Genomic DNA, 27,513 nt, shown 5'->3' with positions numbered 1-27,513 from the left:
TACCCATTGAGTAAGAGCATCATCTGACTCAACCCAATGACATTTTTTCTAACATAATAAATATGAATACAATAAGTCATTGACAAGAATTTCAACTTTTCATTCAAATAAAAAAAAATATATACAAAAAAATTAATATCCAATTACTATCTTAAATTTTTCAAACCATGAAAAACTTCATTGGCATAGGAACTTTATCCCATGTAGGCCAAGGACTAGTAAAATTCCCTTAAATTATGCCTGAAATTGTTGAACTAATGAATGATTGCTCAAAACAACTACCAACATCTATTTATTAGTGAGATTAGTTAAACTACATGAATTATTTCAAAACCAAATAACAATAAGAAAAAATCTATAGTTTAAATTGCAAACTGCACAAATTGTTTCAAAATCAAATAACAATAAGAAAATATTTATAACAAAATTTTGTCATACCTATCTCCTAGCGAAGTAATCCATACCTATTTGTCTAAATCTATAGGAATTGGTAAGCTTTTGTTCACCCCTTAATCCTCTACCTTGTTTTCATCCCTTTTTTTTTTCTCCAGGTGGTGGTTCATCAGTGAATTCTAGATTGACATCATGCTCCATTAGTGGATCAACCATCATCAGTGTTAAAGGTGACCATTATGGTGGATCACACTGTATCTATACTAAATATGACCTGTATGGTGGATCATATTATATTGGTAGTAACGATAACTCGATACATGAATCACCTTTCATTGATCTTGCCTAAAACCACCTCATTGAATAACGCTCTTTGCATGACATCCTATCATAACTATTATATAGAACAAAAACATTCCATAAGTATTCCAAAAACATAAAGAAAAAAATACATATATAATATTATTTTAGAAATACAAGATTAAATTTAAATGATTAAAAGAGTAAATGAAATGAGCAAAATATATAAAAATAAGCACATAAAATATTATAATTAAAATAAGCTAAATCAAGTATTATATTTAACATTACATATATTGACCACATTGAATAAACATTATATATAGTACTAAAAATCACACTACATACATAAATTGCTACTAGAAGAAGTAAATTCATGTGTTTCATCATCATCATCATCATCATCATCTTCTTCTTTTTTTTTTCTTTTTCATCATCATCATCATCATCATCTTCTTCTTCTTTTTTTTCATCATCATCATCATCATCTTCTTCTTCTTCTTCATCTTTATTTTTTGGTTCTTCTGCTCGAATCATTTATACTAAATCTATTTCATAATCACCAACAATAAGAATTGCAGGATTATCAAGTTCTTTTGAGATAGTAACTATAGACACCCATTTTGGTCCGAGCCTAATTGGGCTCATTTTGGTCCAAGCCTAACTAGGCCCATTCTGGTCGAGCCAAACTATACGCCATTTTGGTTAGACCCATTATGGCTTGTTTTGGTCCAATTAGTTACTTTTATTATTATTATTATTATTATTATTATTATTATTATTATTATTATTATTTTCCTTTTCTATTCAACTTACACATGAATGAAGATCAGGATCACAATATTTTGGGGTCAACACAGAACCAAATTAATACTGTTAAAATTTTGGACCTAAAATCTCATCTAGACAGAATGTTATCCCAGGAATCAAGCCTGGGATTGATTCTGTCCATTTCTTGAATTGATCCTAGGTTGCCTATAAACTAAACCTATTCTATAGAAAAGAACAAATAGAAAAACAGAGAGAAAATCACTGAAAGAAGGTTTGGGGAAATTTCAGGCAGAAAGGGTTTCGAAATTTGGTCTTGGGATTTTGCAGGTTAATTTATGGTTCTAAGAGTGAATTCAGGTTTCTGGAGGTGAATTTAGGGTTGTAAAAGGTACGATGAAGGCTTAGAATCATCTGAGAGTTTTATTGGACTTTTCTAGAATTTTTTTCAAATTTTTTTGGATTTTTCTAGGTTTGGTTGAATTTTTTGACGAAGTATGAATTTTTCGATGAAGTTTTCGGCAATCGATTGAATTTTTTGATCACATTTTGGCCAACTTCCCAAAAACTAGTGGTTTCTAGTTTTCATTTGAATTTTTAGGCAACTTTTCCATAAACTAATGAATTTTTTTATCCTGGTTGAAATTTTCGATGGCGTTTTTTAGAGAGAAGGTAAAGGATTTTGGAGTTAGATAGAGAGAGGCTCTGAGATTTTTGAGAAAAAACACTGAAGGGTGCTTTATATACTACCCCTACATGACGTCATTTTGGATAAGCCAAGATCTGTGCATTGACTCGAAGACCCACACATCGACCCACGTTCTGACTCGACCCGATCGTAGGTTTTTCCTTTTCCATTTTATTTTATTTTATTTCTAACCCATTTTTCATTTTTATTTTATTTTATTTTATTATTTTTTGGTTTATATTAAAAAAAAATATTTCCACCATTGATATTTTTTAAAAGAAATATATTTCAAAACAAAAAAAAATAAAAAAAAACAAAAAAAACCTTAAAAAAAAGGAAGAAAAATCTTTATGGATAATGCTTTCAAAATAACAAATAAATAAGAATTTTGAAAGATTTTACTACTCTAATAAAATTAATAAATTATTTGGTAAAAAATGATGATCAAGGCTTGGATAATTCAAAATCGTACTGGTACCATCTTTTGGATGGGCGTTGTGAGGATACTATAACCTTTCCCATGTGCAATTAACTTTCGAACCTAACCTTTATTTTGTAGACTAGCTTCAATCAGGTGGCCAATCACACCTAACCAAAAAAAATTGATGGTGACTCCCTTTTATTCTAAGTCTAACGGTAGGTCTATGAATCTATACGTTATGACAGCTTGGCGACTTCACTGGAGAGCATATCAGAGAGTCAAGCTAGTAAAAGATTTCTTATTATCCAGGCCTTGTCTAACAAATTTGAAATTACCTCTTTTCATTGCTTATATCTGCTTTATTATTGTTTATTTGTCTATTCTATTATTCATTATTTATATTTTGTCTAAATATCTGCTTATTATATCTATCATTCATTTGCATGTGCATAACATAAGCCCTTCACCCGGGCTCTACCTTTAGGAGGGAGTGAAGTACCTATACTCTTGTGAGATTTCATCTCTTCGCATGGACCTACGAAACACTCTAACTTAGATTGAATCCTTTCCGCTTGAAGCCTATGATGGATGAGGATTGGGGTGCCTTACTAGTTTGTAATGGACCATGATATAGGGAATAATTTACAAACCTTTTAGAAATGGCCCAAACCACATATAATTGACTTTAGAAGCCCAACCATAGATAAAGCCTTATTTTCCCACCCTCTGTAGATAATCCAAAATTCTAGGTGATGTTGTTATCTTAACTATTATGTTTTCCCTATATTTCATTGAAATGACTAACTAATTTCTTTGTCTTCTTTTTACACATTCATGAACATGTTCACAGATTGCATAGTATTCTTACCCCGAAACTATTTCAACAAAAGCCTTCATGGATTCCATAGAATGTCAGGTTTACGCCTCATCTATGCTGTCCAAATATGACTCTCCCATAAAAGTGAGAATGGAATAAAAAAAGAGGCAGCTAAAAGAATGAGACTGTTTGCCACCTGGTCATATCTCTACACTATCAGGAGAAGTTTGTCTACTTCTCAAATACAATGACTTGAAAAGCCTATCAGACATATGGAATGGTATGACCTCTTCAAGGCGTGAGGCTTTTTGTGAAAAGTTTAAACATATAGCATATCTGTTATTAGTGGAGGTTGACTACTCACTTATCAGGGTGATGGTATAGTTTTAAGATCCCTCTTACCGATGTTTCATCTTTAATGAGGTTGATTTAGTACCAACAATTGAGGAGTACTCAACTCTGGTGGGTATGCATTTATTGTATCCAGATAGAATATACATGAAAAAACATAAATTAGGAAGTCATAGGAAGCTGGGCCAGATGCTAGGAGTGGAAAAGAGACTATAGATTCATACATTCGAGAAAAAAGAGATCATAAGGGAATTCTATCCAGGATTTCATTATCAAGCATCCAAACGATGATTAGGGAATGAATGCAGTTGCTCTAGCCATATATGGGTTAGTTATTTTTTCTAAAGTCTTAGGACACGTTGAGATAGAAGTGATGGATCTATTTGAGCAGATTGAAAGAGGTTGTAATCCTTCACCAGTTATTTTGGTAAAAACTATCAGATCTTTGAATTTCTATAGGTAGATGGACAAAACACATTTCATGGGCTATTTACTCTTATTGTATATATGGATGAAAAGCCATTTTGAATGCAAGAAAAGTACTTTTACCAAACTTTATTTGCATAATCAAAGGTCGATTAAAGAATTCTGTTAGAGTACATGGCCAGAGGTAATAACTCAAAAATAATGGAAATGTTTGCTATAAGGGCTCATAGCTAGTCAGGTAAAATGGTTAGCTCTATGAATGGCAAGGAGCCTATGTTGTATCAATGTGGAGATGAGATAAGGCTCCCACTTCTAGGCTTATGGGGGTTAACAAGTTTTACCCCATTAATGGTAAGGAGGCAGCATAGAGTTGAACAATTTATTCCTATGACTTGCAAGCTTAGCCAGTTCAACTACTCATATGGGGAGCCTAAAACTTTCTAAAAGATTGATAACATGATTAAATCTTGGGAAAAGCCCAAGAGAGTAAGCCCAGGGTCATTCATTGATCGAGTTACTCAGGGATATTTGGTTTGAAAAAATAAGAGAGGTCAGAAGATTACATTTAGGTATCAGGGTCGTCACTTACCAGTGAGTCAAGAGTTTTATAAAAAGCTTTCGAATTAGAGCATGAGATAGAGAAGGAGAAACTAAGACAAGTGGTCTTGAAGCTGCAGGAAAAAAAGGACCAATGGTAAAATAAAGTAGAGAAACTAGAGGTCTAAGCCCATAGAATTTCTAAAGAATACAATAAGGCCCAGAAAGTTGTTAGAGAATGAGATGATGCCCTAAAAGAGCTAAAAGAGTTACAATAGGAGCATAAGAGGTTATGCATACAGGTATAAGCCAAAGAAATAAACAATACAAAGTTGGCTTGTGAAAATGAAGAGTTGAAAAAAGAGTGTGACCACATAGAAAATGCTTTCATAGAGGTTGAGTAGGAAAACCAATGGCTTTTCGACCACATCCTGACTCTGACATCAAAGTTAAGTGAATAGAAAAATCATGTTAGGTTTTTTATAGAAAGGCATAGAGAATTATCTTATCAGGTGTGGTGCGGTAAAAGAGAAAGGTTAAGAAGATAGAGATACATAGAACACCTCACTGTTCAGATAGACAAGGCTATGATCCAAGTAAGCGAAATGGCAGAAAAGGCTGAGGCACTAAAAACTTTGATTGCATTAGTAGGAGAGCAAGGACAGAAACTGTTGAACTTCATTGAGGAAACTAAGACCAATATGAGCAAGTTAGACGTTTCTATAAAGGAACAATATTAGGTTTGATGTAAAATAGACTCCTGTGGAATAAATGAAAAATTTCTTTTGTTAGATTTCTTTTAAGGGGTAAATATTTTCTTTTCTTTTTAGTTCCATCCATTTGCATTACATTCACTCATGCATTCATTATCATAACATTATCATTGAATCTTTAATTGTGGTATTAAGGTGCAAGAATAGCTACTCATCAATACAATACTCGAGCTCGAACGAGAAAGATGGATAGGACAATGCCAATCGCTTTGAAAGGATAGGAAATACCCAAAAAGCACTAGAGGGTAAGCTAAGCCAAATTATAGAAGCCTTGGAAAAGATAAATAGAGGGAAATCAATGGAAGAAGATACTTCATAAAAAGTTACTAATTTGGCATATCCTCTAGGCTTTGGTTCATAACAAACCGCACCATTCTTCCAACCTCAACAGGTAGCTTTTCCAAAATACAACTACCCAGGAATAACCTATACACCAGGTCATGAGAATGTCCAAAGTTATGATAATCCTATCTTTCTCGACAAAGTAGCTGAACCCATTCAACTCCCTATTGTAGATAAAGTAAATAAGAAAAAAAAGCCACAGGCAGCTATGCCCTTAAAAAATTTTAAAATTGATCAGGCTATGAACAAGCTTGAGAAAAGATTAAGAGTGGTAAAGGGGATAGATTTTTATGGGTCCATGGATGTTATGGGACTTTGCCTAGTACCAGATGTGATGGTATTACCCAAGTTTAAAGTGCCAAAATTTAAAAAATATGACGGTACTAAATGTCCTATCACGTATATCACCATGTACTATCACAAAATGACAGCTCATGTTAGTAAAGAGAAATTGCTTATGCATGTGTTTCAAGACAGTTTGACTGGATCTTTGATAAGATGGTACATCCAATTAGATGGGACTCACATCAAGGCATAGAAAGATCTAGCTAGATCTTTTATTAATCAGTACCATAACATCATTGACATGGCTCCTAACATCTTTCCCTACAAGCCATAGAAAAGAAGGCATTTGAGTCATTCAAGCAATATGCTCAAACATGACGGGATGTGGCTGCCCGGGTACACCCCTCTTAATAGAAAAATAAACTACTGTGCTATTTGTTAGTACTCTAAAGTCGCCTTATTATGAAAGGATGATTGGAAATACGACTAAGAATTTTGTTGATATAGTGATTTTGGGAGAGATCATCGAAAATACCATTAAGAATGGTAAGCTTGAAAGAGGTGAATCTTCCAAAAGAGTACCTAAAAAGAAAAAAAATGAGACTCAAGCTGTAAGTCTTAAAAGACAGCAATTCAAAAGCTACAATCGGCTTACTTACTCTATATACCACATAGTAAATCATACTTCTACATCTCTATATCAATCAACTACTCGACCATCTTATCCATCTTCTCCAAGATCCTTTGCTCATCCAGTCAGCACCACAAACAATACCAAAGAACCATAAACTAGAGAAAAACCAACCTTTGACCCCATACCCATAAGCTACACAGAGCTGTATCAAGAGCTCTATAAAAACCATTTAATAGCCCCAGTCCTTGAAAATAGCTTAAACCTCCTTACGCTAAATGGTACGATTCTAATGTCCATTATGATTACCATTTCAGAGTGGTAGGACATTTTACTAAAAACTGCATTCCCTTCAAATATAGGGTACAAAGTTTGATTAAGGAAGCACTGATAAGCTTTGATACCAGTAAGAGCTCTGCACCTAATGTCAGTAGGAATCTTTTGCCCAATCATATAATCAATACTTTGGACACAAGTGAAAGACATGTGAAAAAGAGAGTAAAAGAGCTCAAGATGCCATTTGAGCAACTATATGAAGCCTTATGCCAAGCCGAAATGATACAACCAATGGCTCTATGCACTCATGTGAAAAAACACATCCTAAATCAAAGATGTAAATATTATGACAGGGCATAAGGTCATTCAATTAATGTCTGCAAACAATTTTGTGGTAAAGTTCAAAAACTAATGGACTCTCACCAAATAGAGCTGTATGAAAAGTTAAGAGCCTTGGAAGACACTAAAGTGGCTATGATAGACAAGTGGGTGCTAAAACCTTTCACTATACATTGTAAAGAGAAGTCACAATTGGTTGGGAATAAGTTTGTTCCCAAACCAGTAGCCCTTAAAGTTTCATACCCATTTCCTTATAAAGATAACAAAGCAGTGCCCTGGAACTATGAATGTGAGGTGATAATGCAAAGGCAGCAAAAGGATATGCTAAAGTTGAAACTGCCCATATAACAGGGGTAAGGGCCATAACTAAAAATGAGAGGTGTTACACTCTAGAGACTTTGAATAAAACAAAAAAAAAGAGAAGCAAACTGAACTAAAGATCCTAGAAAAGGATACTTAAAAATCTGTGCCTGAAAAAGACGCCTATGAGTTTTGAAAGTTAGTACTCTATAGTAAAGCAATTAAATAAGCTGCCAATCAAAATTTCTCTATTATCACTTCTCTTGAACTCTGAGCTATATCATAATGTCTTGTTAAAGGTATTGAATTAGGCTTATGTGGCCCATATTGTTTTTGTAAAGTATGTAAATTATCTGGCAAGCAATCTAGTAGTGCCACACTATATCTCCTTTAGTGATGATGAGATTCCATCGAAAGGTAAAAAAAGTACCAAAGCATTGCATATAATTGTTAAATGTAAAGGCCATATAGTAGCCAAGGTCCTTGTTGATAATGGATCAGCCATTAATGTTATGCCCATGTCCACTTTGGCAAAGTTACCCTTTGATATGTCTCATATCCAAGACAGTCAAATGGTAGTTTGAGCATTTGATAAGACTAGGCAAGAAGTATTAGGAGCTGTTGAGCTACCCATACAAATTCATCCATGTGTTTTTAATATAAAATTTTAAGTTATGGATATTTTTCCCTTATATAGCTGCTTATTGGAAAAACCATGGATTCACAAGGCAGGCACTGTTCTTTTCTCATTACACCAAAAAATCAAATTTAATGTAGAAATACAATTGGTGATTGTGGCCAGGGAGAACGATTTGTTGGTAACCGAATGGAACCTAGTAACTCCATCCTGAAAATCAAATTCTAAAGCTCAGACACTTGCGTGGTCAGATCACTTATCCCTTTCATGATCTTATCCAAACCTTCATTATTACTTAAACCATTGAATGCTTCAGCATGTTCAAAAAATGTACTGGGCCTAACAGGAATCATTTGATCATGATTCCATGAGTTCACAAGACTTACTTGAGTTGAAACTAGTAAGGATCCTTGAAAAGGCATCAGCTTAAGTTCTTTAAGTCTATGAACCATTTTCGTCAACTCAATAAGTTGTTTTGTCATCTTTCGAATGTCATCACCAAACTTCTATTAATTGCATTCTAATGCACTAATTTGAACCTCCAATTAATCTCTCTTATTTTTGGCTTTTTATACCCACTAAAACAAATACTTTACTTCAAGGTTTTACACCAAAATGTTCATACTATTATTAGTGCTGAATAAATGACATAAAACAATGTCTAATTTGTATGCTACACAAAATATGTCTATGAATGCCTAAGTATGATAATGATACAAATATATCTATAAAAATGGAATAGCCCAAAATATACAAATCATCTTAAAGATGAATGTAGAATGCAATAATTGAATCCAAAAAAGATGACAAACTCCTTACCTATCCTAAATCTCTTTTTTTTTTAAACCTTATTCTTCTTTTTATTTGGACTCTTTTTTTTATGCTAACTTTACTTACACTATTACCTTAAACACAAATTGCATCAAAATCCCCCACTTATCCTACTTTGGGTTAATTTTTATAAAAAAAAATTAGCATGACTTTTAACTTCTAAATTACTGATGATTTCATGATAACTTCTTTTGTTAATGACTGACCCAAAACAAATACCCTTTCATAAAACATAATGCCTATATAATGTATGTAACAAAATTAAAGACTATACAAATAAAAATGAATCAATAATAAAAAAATAAATAAATAATAGAAATAACATAACAACTATATAATACAATATAATATATATAATGTCCTAACTTTCAGTTATTTTCTAAAAAGGTGGCATGACTCTACCTTCGACAGACTTCTTATGGCTCACGATATGCTAGGTCAAGATTTATTCATCTAAAAGTTCCGAAATCAAACCTTACATCATTGTCCATTATAGACTAATAAAGCACATTCATTATAAGCTACAAACGAAAAAAGTTCGATCTGAGTGAAAGTGTTTCACTAGCAAATATAGAGGTTATCTCCTCACAATAGCATAACTACTTAATTTCCTCCTAATAAGTATAGAGCCTAAGTTTAGAGCTCATGTATGTAATTAAATATACAAAAGTGTGCAAAGCAATTTATTAATCAAAACAAAATAAATGAATTACAAATAACAAAATCAAAATAAAATGATAATTAACAAGTTATTTATATATTTTTTGAAAAATTAAAATAAAAGGAAATAAATTAAATATCAAACAAAACCAATTAAATCCAAAACTTTTGAAAGCGTATGATTAAAATTTTTTTTAGACCGACTCTCAAAATATCTCTATTGAAATTGCCAACTATTATAACGTATTGATCTAGAGACTCAATCGCTAGAGGTAAACATTTAAAATTGAAAAAACACGATGAGTCACCACCAATCTTTTTTAGTGTATGATTGGCTACCCAAAAATTTTATCTTTTTAATAAAACAATAAAACAAGTTTAAAGTTTATTAAAAAAATAATTTTGGTCTATGAAAACAAAATTAGATTCATGAGTCAATTACGTATGGAGAAAGATTAGCACCCCTGCAGCTTTCATAAAATTAGTATCAATTAATCATGCGCTATTTATAACTTTGGACAAAAAAGGTCATTACATGAAATTTAATTATAATTCTCTTCATTTTTAAGAAATAAAATTATTTAAAATCTTTATTTAGAAATGCTATGAAAACCTCTAAATTAAAAAATACCTTCAAATTCTCTGACATAAAAGAAAAATTTGAAGATAATCCTTTTCGTCTACAATTTACCATAACATTTCCTTTAGAATAAAAATAATATTCTTTGAAAATGATAATTATTGGTGACTCTCCAACATCTAGGCAGAGCAACAAAATTATCTTCCTCGAAATATTATTTTAGATTTATTTATTTTTTTTATTTTTTTTAAAAATAATTAAATTATCAAATAGCTAGACATAAACATTAATAATTAAAATAAATAATATATAAGCAATAAATACAAATATGGAGGTAAATGTGTGTCATAAGTGACGATGAGATGCAAATTTAAGATTGGGTCCTTAAATATAAAAAGGACCACCTAGACTTTCCAACCTACAAACAGAGTTTAGGTGCAACTTTTTATGTTTAAGGTCCTACTTTTTTTTTCATTCATATTTGAAGTCCCATTTTATTTTCATTCTTCATTTAATTTTATTATTTTAAATTATGGAAATATATGAAAATTTTTAATGAAATAAAATTTTCTAAATACCCGATCATTTAGGTGGTATTTGGGAACAAATTATTTCACAAAAAGATTTTCACATAAATCCTTGAATTTTGGGATGGTTAAGGAGTTTTGAATGGTTAAGGTTTAGGACTTCAGTTTAGGGTTTAAGGTTTCACCTAGGATTTAGAGTTTCATCTAGGGTTTTATTTTACAGTTTCATTTTAGGATTTCACATTAGGGTTTCGGGTTTTATAAAAGGGTTTCGGTTTTATCTTAAGGTTTAAGGTTTCGCATATGGTTTTGGGATTTTGCTTATAATTTAGGATCTCACCTAGGGTTTAAGGTTTCACCTAGGATTTAAGGTTTTATTTTAGAGTTTTACTCTGAGCTTTAGAAATTTACGAACCTCTCTAAAAAAAATCTCTAATATCTAAGTAGATTTTTTGAGCAAGCTCATTTTTTCATAATTTCTCTAAAAAATGAATTTTTATATTTTCATATATTTTATTTTTACTAAAATTTTATTATATTTATTATTTATTATTTTTAATATTTAATAATTCTCCAACATCTAGATGAAATTATTTTTTTTAAAACACAAATTTTAATTCCCTCCAACACGTAGGCAGGGATCTTATGGTTTTTATTTTATTTTTTATTTACTTTATTTATTATTTTTTTAAAAAAAATTATTATTATTATCTTTTTATTTTCTTTTAAAATTTAAAGTGCATAGAGATGAATTGCATAAAAAAAAATAAAAGCATGAAAGATTAAATTGCATTAAATTAACATAAGCATAAAAATTTAACCAACAAAGAAAAAAAATGTAAGGGATTTAAATTTTAATTAAATTTAATCAATACTAAAGAAATGTGTTTAGATAGGAGTGATATGAAATATGCATGAAAATAAATGTTATTGAGAACAAACAATCTTAAGCCTCATAAAAAAAATTAATTTGTAAATAAATAACGTATTGGCCCCTGAAAGGTTTTTTTTTTTTTTTAATTCCTATTCCTTGGACCTCAATGAAGTTTTTATTATTTATTTATTTTTTCTTTAAAAAGAAAAACAAGGAACTGAGTAAACAAAGACATGAACCACAGACCATGAAGTTTCAAACCTTATTAAGCATCCAAAAAACATAACCGAATTCCCCATGAAGAAAAGGTTTTTCTTTTTTTTAAACAAATTCCCTAAAACGTTCCCTATTTTATCTGCTTAAAAGTTTCTTGGATCCCTAAGGGCAACAAACAGCTATTCCACCATCACAAACAGCAACTAAAACTCGGCGGTCAGCCAACAAAGAAATAAAGCTGATGCAAGCTTGGACCTTAGGACATTTTTTATTGTTGCAATGGGGAATTCAGGATCAAAATTTTCTCTTTCACTAAAAAGAAACAAGGAACTATTCAGTTTTTATTTTCCTGGGATCATTTTTCCATGAATGTGGCTTTCGATTAATTCAGGAAGAAAAAGGAAGACAGAGAATTTTTTCTTTTCAAAGTAAGGTATAAAAATGCAGAATAAGATTAGAACCTTAAAGCAAAACTAGAAACTTAAGCCAACCCAGAAAAGGCTTGCATTATATCAATCTTTTTAAACCTTACCCTAAGGAATGAAGGACATGAGCTTTTACAGGAGCTTTTTCATGCTTTCATAATCCTTCACCCGACTATGAAACCCTACTCAAAAAACAAGAAAGCGAATATATTTCTAACCCTTTTTAATCTTACGAGAAACATATGTGACCCTAAACAAAATAATATGACAGCACTTTATGTTTTGAATCAAATAAAAACATGAAAGTTTGGCATGCAGAAATAACCGGGGGAATAAAAATGAACTACCTTTTTTGTTTTTGCCAAGCTTGCTCCCGAACTCTTTTCTCTTCTGTTTCTTTGGTTTTCCTGCCAGCTTTCTGGTTTTTTCGAATGCCTCGCAGCTTCCTCACGAACACCCTTTTTCTTCTCCTGGTATTCTTTTTCTGGTTTTTCGCTTCCGTCGATTTCCTCTTCGTTCTGCCACTGCCTCACGTTTTTTTTTTTTTTGTTTTTTTTTTATTTTCTGGTCTTGTGTTCTTTTCTTTTCTCTCTTATGGTTGTACCCGAAAGCTCTTTTCCTTCTTTTTTTATTATTATTTTTATTTTTTTGCTAAATCCTTCATGCTTACTGCCAGTTTTTCAGCTTTTCAGCCGCTTCTCCCTTCCGCCATTCCGTTTTTCCTTGCCCTTTGCTGCTCTTCCTTCCTCCTTGTTTCCCTGTTTGCTCCTTTTTTTTCTTTTTCTTTTTTGTGCTCTTTTGGTCCTTCTCCTTTTTCTTTTCTATGAATGCCTCCCCCCTTTCGTGCTTTTCTTTCCTACCCTTTTTTTGCCTGCTGCCAGTTTCTGTTTGTTTTTCTGCCATTTTTCTTTGTTTGGGCCGCTGTCACGTTTTTCTACTATTTGTTTGTTTTTTTCATACCCATGCACCCACGTTAGTAAGCCATAACCTTCTTTCAGTTTTTAATTTCCTCACGCGGCTTTAAGCCTCATGCAGACCATGTGTCATGGACTAAGCTTTCTCTCAACAAGCAATAGACCGTGCGGCACTTGAATGGGCGCTCCCAACCAAGTCAGCCTTCAATAGATCGATATCTGAACAAATAACCATAAGCCATGGTTAGTCACAAGCATTCACAATAAGGCACAACATATCGAGATCAATCTCAAGCACACACACAAGAAGGCATATTTGCATCGAGAAAAAGAAAAACACATCAAGGCAACAATCGGGACATTCAATCGGGGTGAGTTTTATTATAAACGGGAATCATACATTGGGACCTCCCACCGTCACCAGGGCCAGGGGGGCAGCCCTTGGTGGGTGGTCTAAGCTCGCATAGCAACCGGTGAGACAGCCCAACACTACGCTGCCGGTTCACCCCCCTAAAGAGCCTTATAGATTTTAAAACTATGCTACTAGTAACCATTACAATGTTTGAAATGGGGACACTTTTCCTAGCACAAGGGATCTTCCCGGCCATGGCCCTATACATGGGTGGCTCATGGCAACCTAAGTCCCGGTCATGGCCCTATACAAGGTTGGCTCATGACATCCTCCCCCCACCTATTCTATCGACGTCCTCGTCGACTTGTTGGCTTGAAATTCTTCAATCTTCCTCTGAAATCTCTGGAGGTTGTGTTCTCTCTCCCAGCTAGTTTCTTCTAGTCCTAATCCCTCCCACTTCACTAAGTACTCCCGAACTAGTTTCGAGATATCTTGGTTTCCCTGTCAGCTAAGATCTCTTCGACTTGACGCTCTGAGGGTGGCTTCATGGTGATGGTGGCTCTGGTTGGCTCCCTTCGGCTAGCATCTATACGATCTGCATGAAAAGGTTTTAGGTTGCTCACATGAAATACTGGGTGCACCTTCATCCACTTTGGTGGGTTAATTTTGTAAGAAGCATTCCCCACCTTGGAAAGGACCCTTACTGGACCTTCATATTTGCGTACCAGTCTATGATCTCTCTTTCTCAGGAACCTGGTTTGTTCAGGAACTAGTCAGACAAGAACCAAATCACCAACTTGAAATTGTTGAGCTCTACGACCCTTGTCTGCCCATTTCTTCATCCGCTTTGATGCTTTCTCCAGGTAAGCTTATGCAATCTCTGTGTTTTGTTTTCACTTTTTGCTGAGATTGAAGGCTCTCGGATTCTTTCCTCCATATTGTTCCAAGGAAGTGTGGGGTAGCCTTGGTAATTATCTAGTGACCACCTCAAATGGGCTCTTGTTGGTGGAAGAGCTTTTGTTGGAATTAAAACAGAGTTGAGCCACGTCTAATAATGAAGGCCAGTCTTTCTGATTGACTTGAACAAAATGCCTCAAGTATTCCTCTAATAATTCGTTGAACTGTTTCGTTTGACCATCGGTTTGAGGGTGATAGCTTAAGGAGATGTTGAGTTGGGACCCCAATATCTTGAAAAGTTCTCTTCAGAAGGACCCCGTGAATCTCAGATCTCGATCGCTGACAATGTTTTGAGGGAGGCCCCAGTATTTGACCACATGTTTGAACAATAGTCGAGCTGTGTCTTTCGCAGTGCAATACTTGTGAGCGAAAATGAATGTGGCATACTTAGAGAACTGATCAATTACCACCAAAATAGCTCCAAGGTCACCAACCTTGGGTAGGCTCGAAATGAAATCGAAGGAGATGCTTTCCCACGGTCTGGTGGGTACTGGTAGTGGTTCGAGCATGCCTGCTGGTTTTCTCCTTTCAACCTTGTCTTGTTGGTAAATGAGGCAAGTCTTCGTATAGTCCATCACATCTTATCGCATGTGAGGCCAATAGTATCCCTGTTTCAATAACGCCAAGGTGCGTTGCCAACCCGGGTGTCTCGCCTATGGTGTGTCATGACATTCCCTCATTAGCATCTGTCTTAGACTTTCTGCTTTTGGCACAAACACTCGAGGCCTCTTGGTCCATAGGACCTCATTTTCTTGCCAGAAGTTCTTGGACTTCCCTTCTTCCACTAGCTTCAGGATGGCACAAGCTTGCGGGTCCTTTCCTAAGTGATCTCCAATCAACTTGTGAATGTCTGTAGTGGCTCTACTAGTCGCCATTAGGGTAATTCTTCTAAGGGCCACTAGATCTACTCGCCTGCTCAATGCATCGGCCACTTGATTGGTCTTTCCAGCGGTGTGCTCAAAACAAAAGTCAAATTCGACTAAAAATTCCTACCACCTAGCTTGTTTTGCCATAAGCCTTGGTTGGGTGAGAAAATGGCTAACGGTCGTATTGTCTGTCTTCACGACAAAGTGTAAACCCAACAAGTAATGTCGCCAAGCCTTCAAGCAGTGAACCACTGCCAGGAGTTCTTTTTCTTGGGCTGTATATTTCCTTTCAGCTTCACTTAGCTTCCTGCTTTCAAATGCTACCGGGTGATGTTATTGCAACAGCACTCCTCCAATAGCAAAATCGGATGCATCCGTTTAAACTTCGAAGGGCTTTTCAATATCAGGGAAAGCTAAGATGGGATCCTTCATAATAGCATCCTTCAATCCCTCGAAGGCCTCTTGGCACTCACTTGTCCAACACTATTTACACTCCTTCTTCAATAGCTCCGTGAGGGTCGTGGTCTTGCAAGAGTACCCTTCCACAAACCTTCTATAGTAGTTGGCTAGTCCCAAAAATAAGCGGAGTTCACTAACGTTCTTCGGTGTTGTCCACTCCTTGATGGCCTTAACCTTTTCCATGTCCATTCGAATGTGGCCACGTTCGACAATGTGACCGAGAAAATGGATTTGGGTCTGAGCAAATGCACACTTCTCCCTTTTTATGTATAATTGGTGGTCATGTAATCTTTGAAGTACCTGGCACAGGTGCTCTTGATGTTCTTTCAAGGTGGAGCTATATACCACTATATCGTCTAAATAAATGACTACAAATTTGTCTAGGTAGTCATAGAACACCTGATTCATCAATGTACAAAATGTGGTAGGAGCATTGGTCAGCCCAAAAGGCATAACAAGAAATTCAAATGCACCATACCGTGTCACACAAATGGTCTTTGGCTCATCTCCCTCAACGATTCTGACCTGATGGTAGCTAGATCTCAAGTCCAATTTGGAGAAGTACTTGGCCCGGCTCAATTGATCAAACAAGTCTGTTATAAGGGGAATAGAATATTTGTTTCTTATGGTGACTTTGTTCAGGGCCCTATAGTCAACTTATAATTGTAAACTTCCATCGTACTTCTTCTGAAATAGCACTGGCGCTCCGAAAGGAGCCTTTGATGGTCTGATGAACCCGGCTTATAGCAGCTCATCTAACTACTTTCTTAGTTCAGCTAACTCTGGCGGGGCCATGCAGTATGGCGCTCTAGCAGGGGGTTTTGCTCTTGGGAGGAGCTTAATTTCATGGTCCACTGCTCGTCGAGAGGGTAAAACTTTAGGCAACATCTCTGGCATCACCTCTTCAAATTCTTCCAACATTTTTTCCACACCATCAAGTATTGGTTCTGCTTTCGACCCTTCTTTGTAAATCGGCACTGCCACAAAGGAGGGTTCCCCTCTCTTTACCCCTTTCTTGAACTGCAAAGCTGAAATCATTTTCTTCTCACTCTTTGGTAAGATGTTGGCTGACACCACACATGGGTGTTCCCCTAAGAACAACAAGCAGCTAGCGGCGGGGATAGGGATGACTTGAGCCAACATCATGAAGTCTAATCCGAGGACAACATCAAAGTCATCCATGGGGTAAACTGTAAAGTCTACCTTTCCTTCCCATGGCCCCAATCGGGTTGTCACACTTTTGAAGCTTCCACTGATCGTAAAGGCTGACGAATTGACCACTTTCATTCGTCCACAATCTTTACTAACCTGAAGACCACACATTTTTGCTTCTTTTGGTGTGATGAAAGTGTCGGTTGCACCCGTATCCACCATGGCCTTGGTGGTTTTCTCATTGATCGTCAAGTTTACATACATCAAGCCTCTACTCTACTCTTTCTTTATAGTGTTCAATTGGGTGCGGAGGGCATTGAAGAACCTTATTGAACCCATCATGGCTGGCTCCTCTTCAGCTTCTTCAATGCTCTCTGGTGCTTTTGCGGACTCTTGAGACGAGGTCCTTAAAACGTTAAGGGCTCCCCTGTGCGGGCATTCTGCCACCTGATGTGGCCCCTTGCAAAGAAAGCAAGCTAGCGGTTGCCTCGGCTTGAAAATCCCTACGTTGCTTGTCTTGGGTTGGGTGCTATCTCGACCAAAGAACCTCCTGTCTGATCCCCCACTGAAGGGTCAGTCCAACCTAGTCATCTTTCCCTCACTCCCAAAGTTAAAGCTACTGCCAGCTGATGGAGGGTTTTTTCGTTTTAAGGAGCCATCATTGTAATCGTGAAGACGTTCAGCTGCAGCCATGGCTGTGGCCACATCTTGCACTTTTTACCTTTGTAGTTCTGTCCTCGCCCAAGGCTTGAGGCCTTCAAGAAAATAGAACATCTTGTCCTTTTCAGACATGTCTCGAATATCCAACATCAGGGTAGAAAAGCTCCTTACAAACTCTCGCACCGTTCCGATTTGCACCAACTCTCGAAGTCTCTTTCGGGCCATATATTCCACATTCTCAGGGAAAAATTGGTTTTTCAATTCTCGCTTCAGATCCGTCCAAGTCTTAATCGGGCACTCGTCATCGACAAACTTGGAGTGCCACCACAGCTTGGCATCCCCTGTGAGGTACATCGACGCCATTGTCACCTTGTCTTCCTCTGAATTTGTGTGTACAGCTCGGAAGTATTGCTCCATGTCAAACAAGAAATTTTTAAGTTTCTTAGCATCCATTGCCCCCTCATAGCATCGAGGCTCTGGCACCTTGGGCCTTTTTCCCCTTTCCATCGAGCTCGAACCTGATTTGGCCACAGCCATTTGTAGGATGCTCACCTGTGCTCTGAGCTCCTCAAACTCCTTTTGGAGAATGTTCAAGGCATCTCTAGCCTCTTCGTTCACATTGTGGAGAGTATCAGACAACTCCCGCTGGGTTGTCTCGATCTCCCTCACTCGGTCTTTCGTCGCCATATGAGTTTTCATTACGACCACCGCGGCCTCAAGTTCCTCAATTCTCTGTTGATGATCCGATCCACCACTTGTGGCCATCTCATCCATTTTTCTAGCACTTCTCAATCGTGCTCTGATACCACTTGTCACGGACTAAGCTTTCTATCAACAAGCAATAGATCGTGCGGCACTTGAATGGGCGCTCCCAACTAAGTCAGCCTTCAATAGATCGATATCTGAACAAATAATCGTAAGCCATGGTTAGTCACAAGCATTCACAATAAGGTACAACATATCGAGATCAATCTCAAGCACACACACAAGAAAGCATATTCGCATCGAGAAAAAGAAAAACACATCAAGGCAACAATCGAGACATTCAATCGAGGTGAGTTTTATTATAAATGGGAATCATACATCGGGACCTCCTACCGTCACCAGGGCCAGGGGGTAACCCTTAGTGGGTGGCCTAAGCTCGCATAGCAACCGGTGAGACAGCCTAACACTACACTGCCGGCTCACCCCCTTAAAGAGCCTTAGAGATTTTAGAGCTATGCTACCAGTAACCATTACAATGTTTGAAATGGGGATACTTTTTCTAGCACAAGGGATCTACCGGGCCATGGCCCTATACATGGGTGGCTGATGGCAACCTAAGTCCCAGTCATGGCCCTATACAAGGTTGGCTCATGACACCATGCATGGTTTGGTTGGATTCCATTTTTCTTTACATAAGTTTAGCCCTCAAACAGAGCTAAAGCCGAACGGCTCACTTGGGCTTTTATTTTTGGGCTAATTTTGGGATTCTTACATTAGTTTTATTTTAGCTTTAATTGGGCCCTCACAATTTTATTTTGGGCTAGCCCTTTTTTTAAATAATTAATTATTATTATTATTATTATTATTATTATTATTATATATTTTTTATGGCTAATAATGGGCTTTAAGGATGAGCCTCTATCAGGTTTTTATTAAGTCATTTTGAGTATTATTCAAGCTAATGCAATGAGACTTACTATAGGGCCCATATTGAGTCTCATCCTTCAGCATTTTAAAAATGGTGAATTAATGGACCAAAAAAATTGATGATTGAGGCTTAATTACAAAAACAAATAAAGTTTAAAAAAATAAAATATTCTAGACAAAATTAGGTGTTTACAAGTGCCTAGATCTATTTAGAATGCAATTATTGAGTGATCTCATTTTCATAGATCTGTGTTCTATTAAAATACATGAATATACTATGGAAGTGTTGGAAAAAAATATTATGGAAACAATATACAAATTAGAAAAGCTTTTTCCTTAAAGTTTCTTTGATTCTATAGAATAATTGCCAATTTACTTGCCTAACGAGGAAAACATTGGTAGATTTATTTATTATCGATGGATGTATTCATCTGAAACATAATATATTTAAGTTGTTAGACATTAACATTGATTAATTTAATTTTCCTTCAATAATATTTATTTTATGCTATGATGATGAGTAGGTTTCTTCTTTATTTCAAGAAAAAATGCACCACTCAAGTATTTGTTGAAGTATCTATATGTGAGCATATGTTATCAAAAATATATCCACTTTTTGCTCATTCTATTTGAATCCAAAAGCATCAACAAGATTAAATTGAGTTTCATATAATGGTGATGGGAAAGTCATGCAATCTAGAGGATTTTTTTTATATTTTTAGTCATCCTGGCCAAGCATTTAGTCCACAAAATAAGTCTCAATGGATATTAGTGAATAAACATACCAAGGCACACTTATATGTTTTATTGAATTCTAAAAAGATAAATCCTTACATTGAGGAAGTAATATGTCAATTCTATTATTATGTTTCTAGTAAGTTGACAATTTTTCTAAGTTGTAATTAATAATTTTAGGATATTTGATTACTCAATGAGAAGAGAATTTTTAAATATAAGTGATGAAAAATTGGAGAAAGCATGTGATGAAAGATTTTCACAATGGTTAAGATAATTTGTAAGGGTTTAGTGCATAATAACATATGTGAATAGAAATTATATTTTCATATAATTTAAAATAATGATCAATTTTTTTTTTTTTTTGTTTTACAATTGGATAGGTTGAAAAGAAAAATAACGATATTGATCATTGTCTAGTTGAGATAGGTTATGGCCTCGAATGTGAATGGTTTTAAGTTTCATATGGTTAACTATGGCCAAACTTGAAAGACGATGAATTATGGGATATGTGTGAAAGAAAGTTATTACAATAATTATGAGCGTGACTTTTATGGTATCTTGGAAGATATCATTAAGTTAGAGTACTTTAGAGGAAAGAATAATGTTGTACTTTTTAAATATCATTGGTTTAACACAAAGAATGGAGTAAAGGTAGATACTCGTTATGGTCTTATCGAAATTAGATACAATTTAATGCTTGCTAGCAATGAACCATTTGTCTTAGCTTCGTAAGTACATCAAGCCATCATTCTAGAAGAAGAGGTCAATATGATTAGTGGGCAATTTTCAAAACAAAGACCAAGAGTACATATCAACTAAGTAATATTGATAGAGATGAAGAACAAACAACTAATTTAAATAAAGACGTGTTCCAAAAAGTTAAAGTTTATATTTCACGAAATGTTACTGCATAACGTATAGATCCATAGACCTACCTCTAGACTTAGAATAAAAGGACGTCGCCACTAATCTTTTTTTGGTTATGTGTGATTGGCCACCTAATTAAAGCTAGTCTATAAAACAGAGGTTAGGTTCAAAAGTCAATTATGCATTTGGAAGGTGTGACACCCTTACAATGCCTATCCAGAAGATGGTAACAGTACAATTTCAAATTATCCAAGCCTTGATCATTATTTTTTACTAAATAATTTATTAATTTTATTAGAGCAGTAAAATCTTTCAAAATTCTTATTTATTTGTTATTTTGAAAGCATTATCCATAAAGATTTTTCTCCCTTTTTTTAAGGTTTTTTTTTTAATTTTTTTTTGTTTTGAAATATATTTCTTTTCAAAAATATCATTGGCAAAAATAATTCTTTTTTTAAAAATATAAACCAAAAAATAAAAAAATGGGTTAGAAATAAAATAAAATAAAATCAAAAAATAAAATAAAATAGAAAAAAAAACCTACGATCAGGTCGGGTCAAAATGCGGGTTGATGCGCGAGTTTTCGGGTCAACACGCGGATCCTAGCTTATCCAAAATGACATCATGTAGGGGCGGTATATAAGGCACCCTCCAATGTTTTTTCTCAAAAATCCTAGAGCCTCTGTCTCTCTAACGTCAAAATCCTCTGCCTTCTCTTTAAAAAACTCAATTGAAAACTTCGATCGAGATAAAAAAATCCATTAATTTTTGGAAAAGTTGTCAAAAAATTCAAACGAAAACTAAAAAACCATCATTTTTCTGAGAAGTTGGCTAAAATGTGATTGAAAAATTCAACCAAACCTAGAAAAATCTAGAAAAATTCAAAAAAATTCCAAAAAAATCTAAAAAAACTCCCAGATGATTCTAAGCCTTCCCCGTACCTTTTACAACCCTGAATTCACCTCCAGAAACCTAAATTCACTCCTAAAACCATAAATTAACCCCAAAATCCGAAAACCAAATTCCAGAACCCTTTCTACCCAAAATTTCCCCAAACCTTCTTTCAGTGATTTTCTCTTTGTTTTTCTCTGTTTTCTTGTTCTGTAGAATAGTTTTAATTTATAGGCAGCCTAGGATCAATTCAGGAAACAGACAGAATCAATCTCAGGCTTGATTCTTGGGATCGTATTCTGTGTAGACAAGATTTTAGGTCTAAAATTGCAACTGTATTAATTTGGTTCTGTGTTGACCCAAAAATATTGTGATCCTGATCTTCATTCATGTGCAGGTTGAGCAAAAAAAAAAAGAAAATAATAATAATAATAATAATAATAATAATAATAATAATAATAAAAGTATCTAATTGGACCAAAACGGGCCATAATAGGTCTGACTAAAATGGCTTATAGTTGGGCTCGACCAGAATGAACCCAATGGGCCCAAACCAAAATGGGTCTAACTAGGTTGGGACCAAAATGGGTGTCTACAACTGCACCTCTTGCATATCTTTGTTAGACAAAGATGTTGCAAAGACCAAGATACCCACTCTGGTCATAAATTGGAAAAATAACCTGGATTGAACCAAGATCGAATGACCGAGATTAAACCATGAGTTAAATGAAGCTACCCAGATTAAGTCGGGGCCAAGAATAAATGATCTAAGAAATAATCTGGATTGAGCCAAGATCAAGTGATTGGGATGAAACCATGAATCGAAATAAAATGATCAAGACCAAGTCAAGGTCAAAAATAAATGATCGGGGTAGAACCATGAATCAATAGAGATAATATGGACTGAGCCAAGATCAAGTGATCGGGACGAAACCACAAGCCAAAATAAAGTGACCAGAACTAACTCGAGGTCGAAAATAAATGATCAGGACGAAACCATGAATCATAAGAAATGATCTGGATTGAGCCAAGATTATGCGATCGGATGAAACCATCAGTCAAATGAGGCGATCAAGTCCGAGTCGAGGTCGAAAATAAATGATCGGGATAAAACCATGAATCATAAAAAATGATCTAGATTGACCAAGTCAAGTGATCGAAATGAAACCACGAGTCAAATAAAACGACCAGGACCAAGTCAAGGTCAAAAATAAATGATCAAGATGAAACCACGAATCATAAAAAATGATTTGGACTGAGCCAATATCAAGTAGGCAAATAATGTTAGTGCATCCCTTATCTAGGATGCAGATGAATCTTTAATTATGGTACTAAGGCTTTTGTCTTTTTTATTTTGTTACATTTTTTGGCAAAGAAACTCTCTTTCATTAGTCTAAACACCTATCTCCACTGCACACTTTAATGAAGAAAACATGCATATCTTCGATGAAGAAACCATCTGAGCACATATCTTTGGCACAGAAATCAATTTGACTATTTATTTTTACCCCAAAGAATGCCATGGAAATCAGTTCTTTTTTATTTTTTTAGAAGCATTCATCCTTTGTTCTTGTCTCCTTCAATTCTTTAAGACAACACACAACTTCTTATGATTTTGTTCAATTATTAATCATTATTACAATTTCAAAGTGTGGGATGCAAATCATGCATTTCTTCCATTCATGGCAAGATATAAAGAGGAAGGACAATGTATAAGACTAAGAGAATAATAAGATGGCTTTCATTTATTTAGATAATTAATAAATTACAAATGATGGTATAGAGGTAAAAAGAAGGCTATTTAGGAGTAACTATTTGGAGTAACAATGCCCCAAGACAAATGATTAGATAATCATGACGATAAACCTTGGATCTCTTTCAAAAACTCAATTGAAACTTGATGCCCTTACACTTCAAAGCTCTTCGAAATCTATTGTCCCTAATATGCCTTCTTAAGTAATGCCAATTCCAGTTGCTTTCAAAGTTTTGACCTTTCCTTTAATTCCAAGTTGCCCTTTCGAGTTTTATACTTGAACTTCTCTTTATTTATTTTTTTTTATGGTTCAAACTACCCTTTCGGGTTTTCGATTTGACCTTTCTCTTTTTTTTGTTTTATTTTTTTTAGAATCAAGTAAAGTACTTCTTTATCACGTCAGAATTGATAGGACCAAGAATTTCATCTTCATCCATTTCTAACAAGATCAAAACTCCCTTTGAAAAAGCTTTTTTTACCATATAAGGCCCTTTCCAATTTAGAGTCCATTTTCCTTTATATCATGCTGACTTGGAAAAATCATTTTCAACACCATCTCTTATTCTTAAAACTGTCGAGGTTTGACTTTTTTTTCATGAGCTCTCATCATTCTTCTTTGGTACAATTGGCCATGGCATAGCGCCGTCAATTTCTTCTTATCGATAAAGTTTAATTGCTCATTGCGCTCTTGAATCCATTCAGCTTCTTCTAATCCCATTTCTCTTAGGACCCTTAGAGATAGGATTTTTACTTCTACTGGTAGTACAACTTCTATCCCGTAAACTAAAAAAAAAAGGAATTGCCCAAGTAAAAGTGCGTACAGAATTTTGATACGCATGTAGAGAAAAATGTAATTTTTCATGCCAATCCTTATACATTTCAGTCATCTTCTTCAAAATTTTTTTAATGTTCTTATTTGTAGCTTCCACTGCTCCATTCATTTTTGGGCAATATAAGGCTGAATTATAATGCTTGATCTTGAACTGAGCACATACTTTTTGCATCATCTTGCTATTTAAATTCTTTGCATTATCAAATATAATTTTTTTTAGAAGGCCATATCTGTAAATTATTTCTCTTTTAATGAATTTACAGACCACTGATCTAGCACCGTTGTGAAAGAGACAGCATTGACCCATTTGGTGAAGTAGTCAATCATTAAAAAAATGAATCTATTCCCATTTGAAGCCTTTGGTGTGATGGGGCCAATGACATCCATGCCCCACATAAAAAATGGCTAAGGTGGTGCTATGACATGTAAAGCACTGGGTGGAGCATGAATCTTGTTAGCATAAATCTAGCATTTATGGCACTTTCGAGCATAATCGATGCAATCTTTTTCCATTGTCAACCAATAATATCTAGCTCGCATAACTTATCTTACCATCATGTGCCCATTTGCATGTGCTCCACATACACCATTGTGCACCTCCTCAACAATTTTTATGGCTTTAGATGCACTTACACAACGTAGTAACACTTGGTCCTTGCCTCTTTTATACAAAGTTTCCCTATTTAAAAAGAATCCCATGACCAATCTTCTCAAGATTCTTTTACCATTTTCTGTGGCTAAATCTGGGTATTGTTGGTTCTTTAGATATCGTATATTATCATGATACTAGGGATGGCCACCTTTCTTTTCCTCCAAGTTGGCACAATATACTGGTATGTATTTGATATCCAATTCGATAGGTTGAATTTCTACAGTATCACCAATCTATACCATTACAGCCAAGGTAGCCAGAGCATCTACAATCTGATTTTTTTTTTAGGTAAATGTTCAAACCGAATTGTTTTAAACCATTTGCATAACTTTAAAATGTATTTATGATAAGGGATAAGTTTGGAATCCATTGTTTCTCATTCGTCTTTCAATTGATAAATGACTAGAGCTGAATCCCCAAACAACTTTAATGTTTCAATTTTCTTGTCCAAAGCAGCATGCAGCCCCATGACACAAGCCTCATATTCAGCTACATTATTAGTGCAGTTAAAATTCAATCTTGCTATAATATGATAGTAGTGATCCATTAAAGATATCAAAACTGCTCCAATGCTATGCCACATGGCTTAACGGCCCTATCAAAATACATCCACCATATTTTTTTTTCATCATCATCTTCTTCTGATTCTAAGAGGGCCATTAATTCCTCATTTGGGAAATCAAGCTTCATGGGCTCATAATTTTCAACGGCCTTGTCTGCCAAGAATTCGACAATGACACTTTCTTTGATTACTTTTTTACTCATATATACTATGTCATATTTAGAAAGCATCACTTGACTTCTTGCGATTCTTCCTGATAGGGAAGGCTTCTCAAAGATATATTTGATGGGATTCAGTTTAGCTATGAGCAAAGTTGTATGCTACAGCATGTATTGCTTTAGTCTTTTAGTTGTCTAAACCAAAGCACAACACATTTTTTTAGTGATGAATACTTGGACTCATACTCTGTTAATTTTTGCTCAAGTAATAAATAACTTTTTCTTTCTTACTAGATTCATCTTGTTAGGCCAGCGCACATCCCCTCGAGCCTTCATGTATCACTAGGTATAGAATCAATGGTTTTTCAAGGACAATGGGTGCTAGTATTGGAGTGTTTGATAAGTACTGCTTAATTTTGTTGAAGGCTTCTTGGCATTTTTCATTCCACTCCCTGGGATTATTCTTTCAAAGGAGTTTAAAAATGGGGTCACATTTGAGAGTGAGCTGAAAAATGAATCGAGAAATATAATTCAATCTGCCCAAGAAACTGCGAACCTCTTTTTATGTACTTGGTGGAGACAAATTATGAATTGCTCGAATTTTGTCTGGATGTACTTCTATCCTTCTTTCGCTGACTATAAATCTCAGCAACTTTCCTAACCTAGTTCCTAATGTACATTTAGCCAAATTCAATTTAAGCTGAAACTTCTGCAACCTTTCGAATAATTTTCTAAGGTCGACTACATGATCCTTTCCTTTTTAAGACTTGGTGATCATGTCATCTATATACACTTCAATCTCTTTACACATCATACCGTGGAAGAATGTTACCATAGCCTTTTGATAAGTTACCCCAGCATTTTTTAATCCAAAGGGCATGACTTTGCAGTAAAAGGTTTCCCACATGGTGATAAAAGTAATCTTTTCCATGTCATATTAGGCATTTTTATCTAATTATAGCCAGGAAATCCATCCATGAAAAAGAATACCGAATGTAAGGCTATATTATCCACCAAAGAGTCAATATGAGGTAGAGAAAAATTATCTTTAGGGCTAGCTCTGTTTAGATCTCTATAATCTACACACATTCGTACTTTGCCATCTTTTTTGGGAACAGGTATGATATTAGCCACCCATTCGGGATATTTGGCTACTTGCAAGAAGCCTGCATCAAATTACTTTTTAACTTCTTCTTTGATTTTTAACAATATCTTTGGTTTCATTTTTTTAGCTTTTGTTGCACCGGTTTGTATTCTGGCTTTAATGGTAACTTATGCTTTACTATTTCAGTGTTGAGTCCAGGTATATCTTGGTAGGACCAAACAAATACATCCGTAAATTCTTAGAGCAAATCCTCTAACTATTGTCAATCAATAACAAAAAGTGAAGTGCCAATCTTGACTTATTTTTTATTTTCAGGATTACCCAAATTGACCAATTTGACTATTTCTTGATAAGGCTCAATGGATTTATCTTTCTGTTCAATTAACCTCATTAAATTCGGAGACAAAGTATATTCCTTAAAATCTTTCTCAGTATCAAGTTCATCGGTATTAATCAAATTTTCAGAGTTAAACCCCAGATCATTGTCATGATTATCTTCCCATTCATTTTGGGACCTGAAAGTTAATAGAATAGGAGGTATTGGCAAGAAATTTTGATGGTGGAAT

At 34.9% G+C, this 27,513-nt stretch overlaps 1 pseudogene; it reads left to right on the top strand.

Annotated features, from left to right (window-relative positions):
* The window catches only part of LOC111298241 (casein kinase II subunit alpha-like), a 42,020-nt pseudogene extending 14,861 nt beyond the window's left edge, over window positions 1-27,159 (top strand).
* The last annotated feature ends 354 nt before the right edge of the window (window positions 27,160-27,513 follow it).

The sequence above is a fragment of the Durio zibethinus genome, chromosome 16 (assembly GCF_047325235.1).
Source record: "Durio zibethinus cultivar Kanyao isolate XHJ-2024 chromosome 16, ASM4732523v1, whole genome shotgun sequence".
Classification (NCBI taxonomy): domain Eukaryota; kingdom Viridiplantae; phylum Streptophyta; class Magnoliopsida; order Malvales; family Malvaceae; genus Durio; species Durio zibethinus.
The sequence above is the reverse complement of the archived record's forward strand: the minus strand, read 5'-3'. Positions and strand labels throughout refer to the sequence as shown.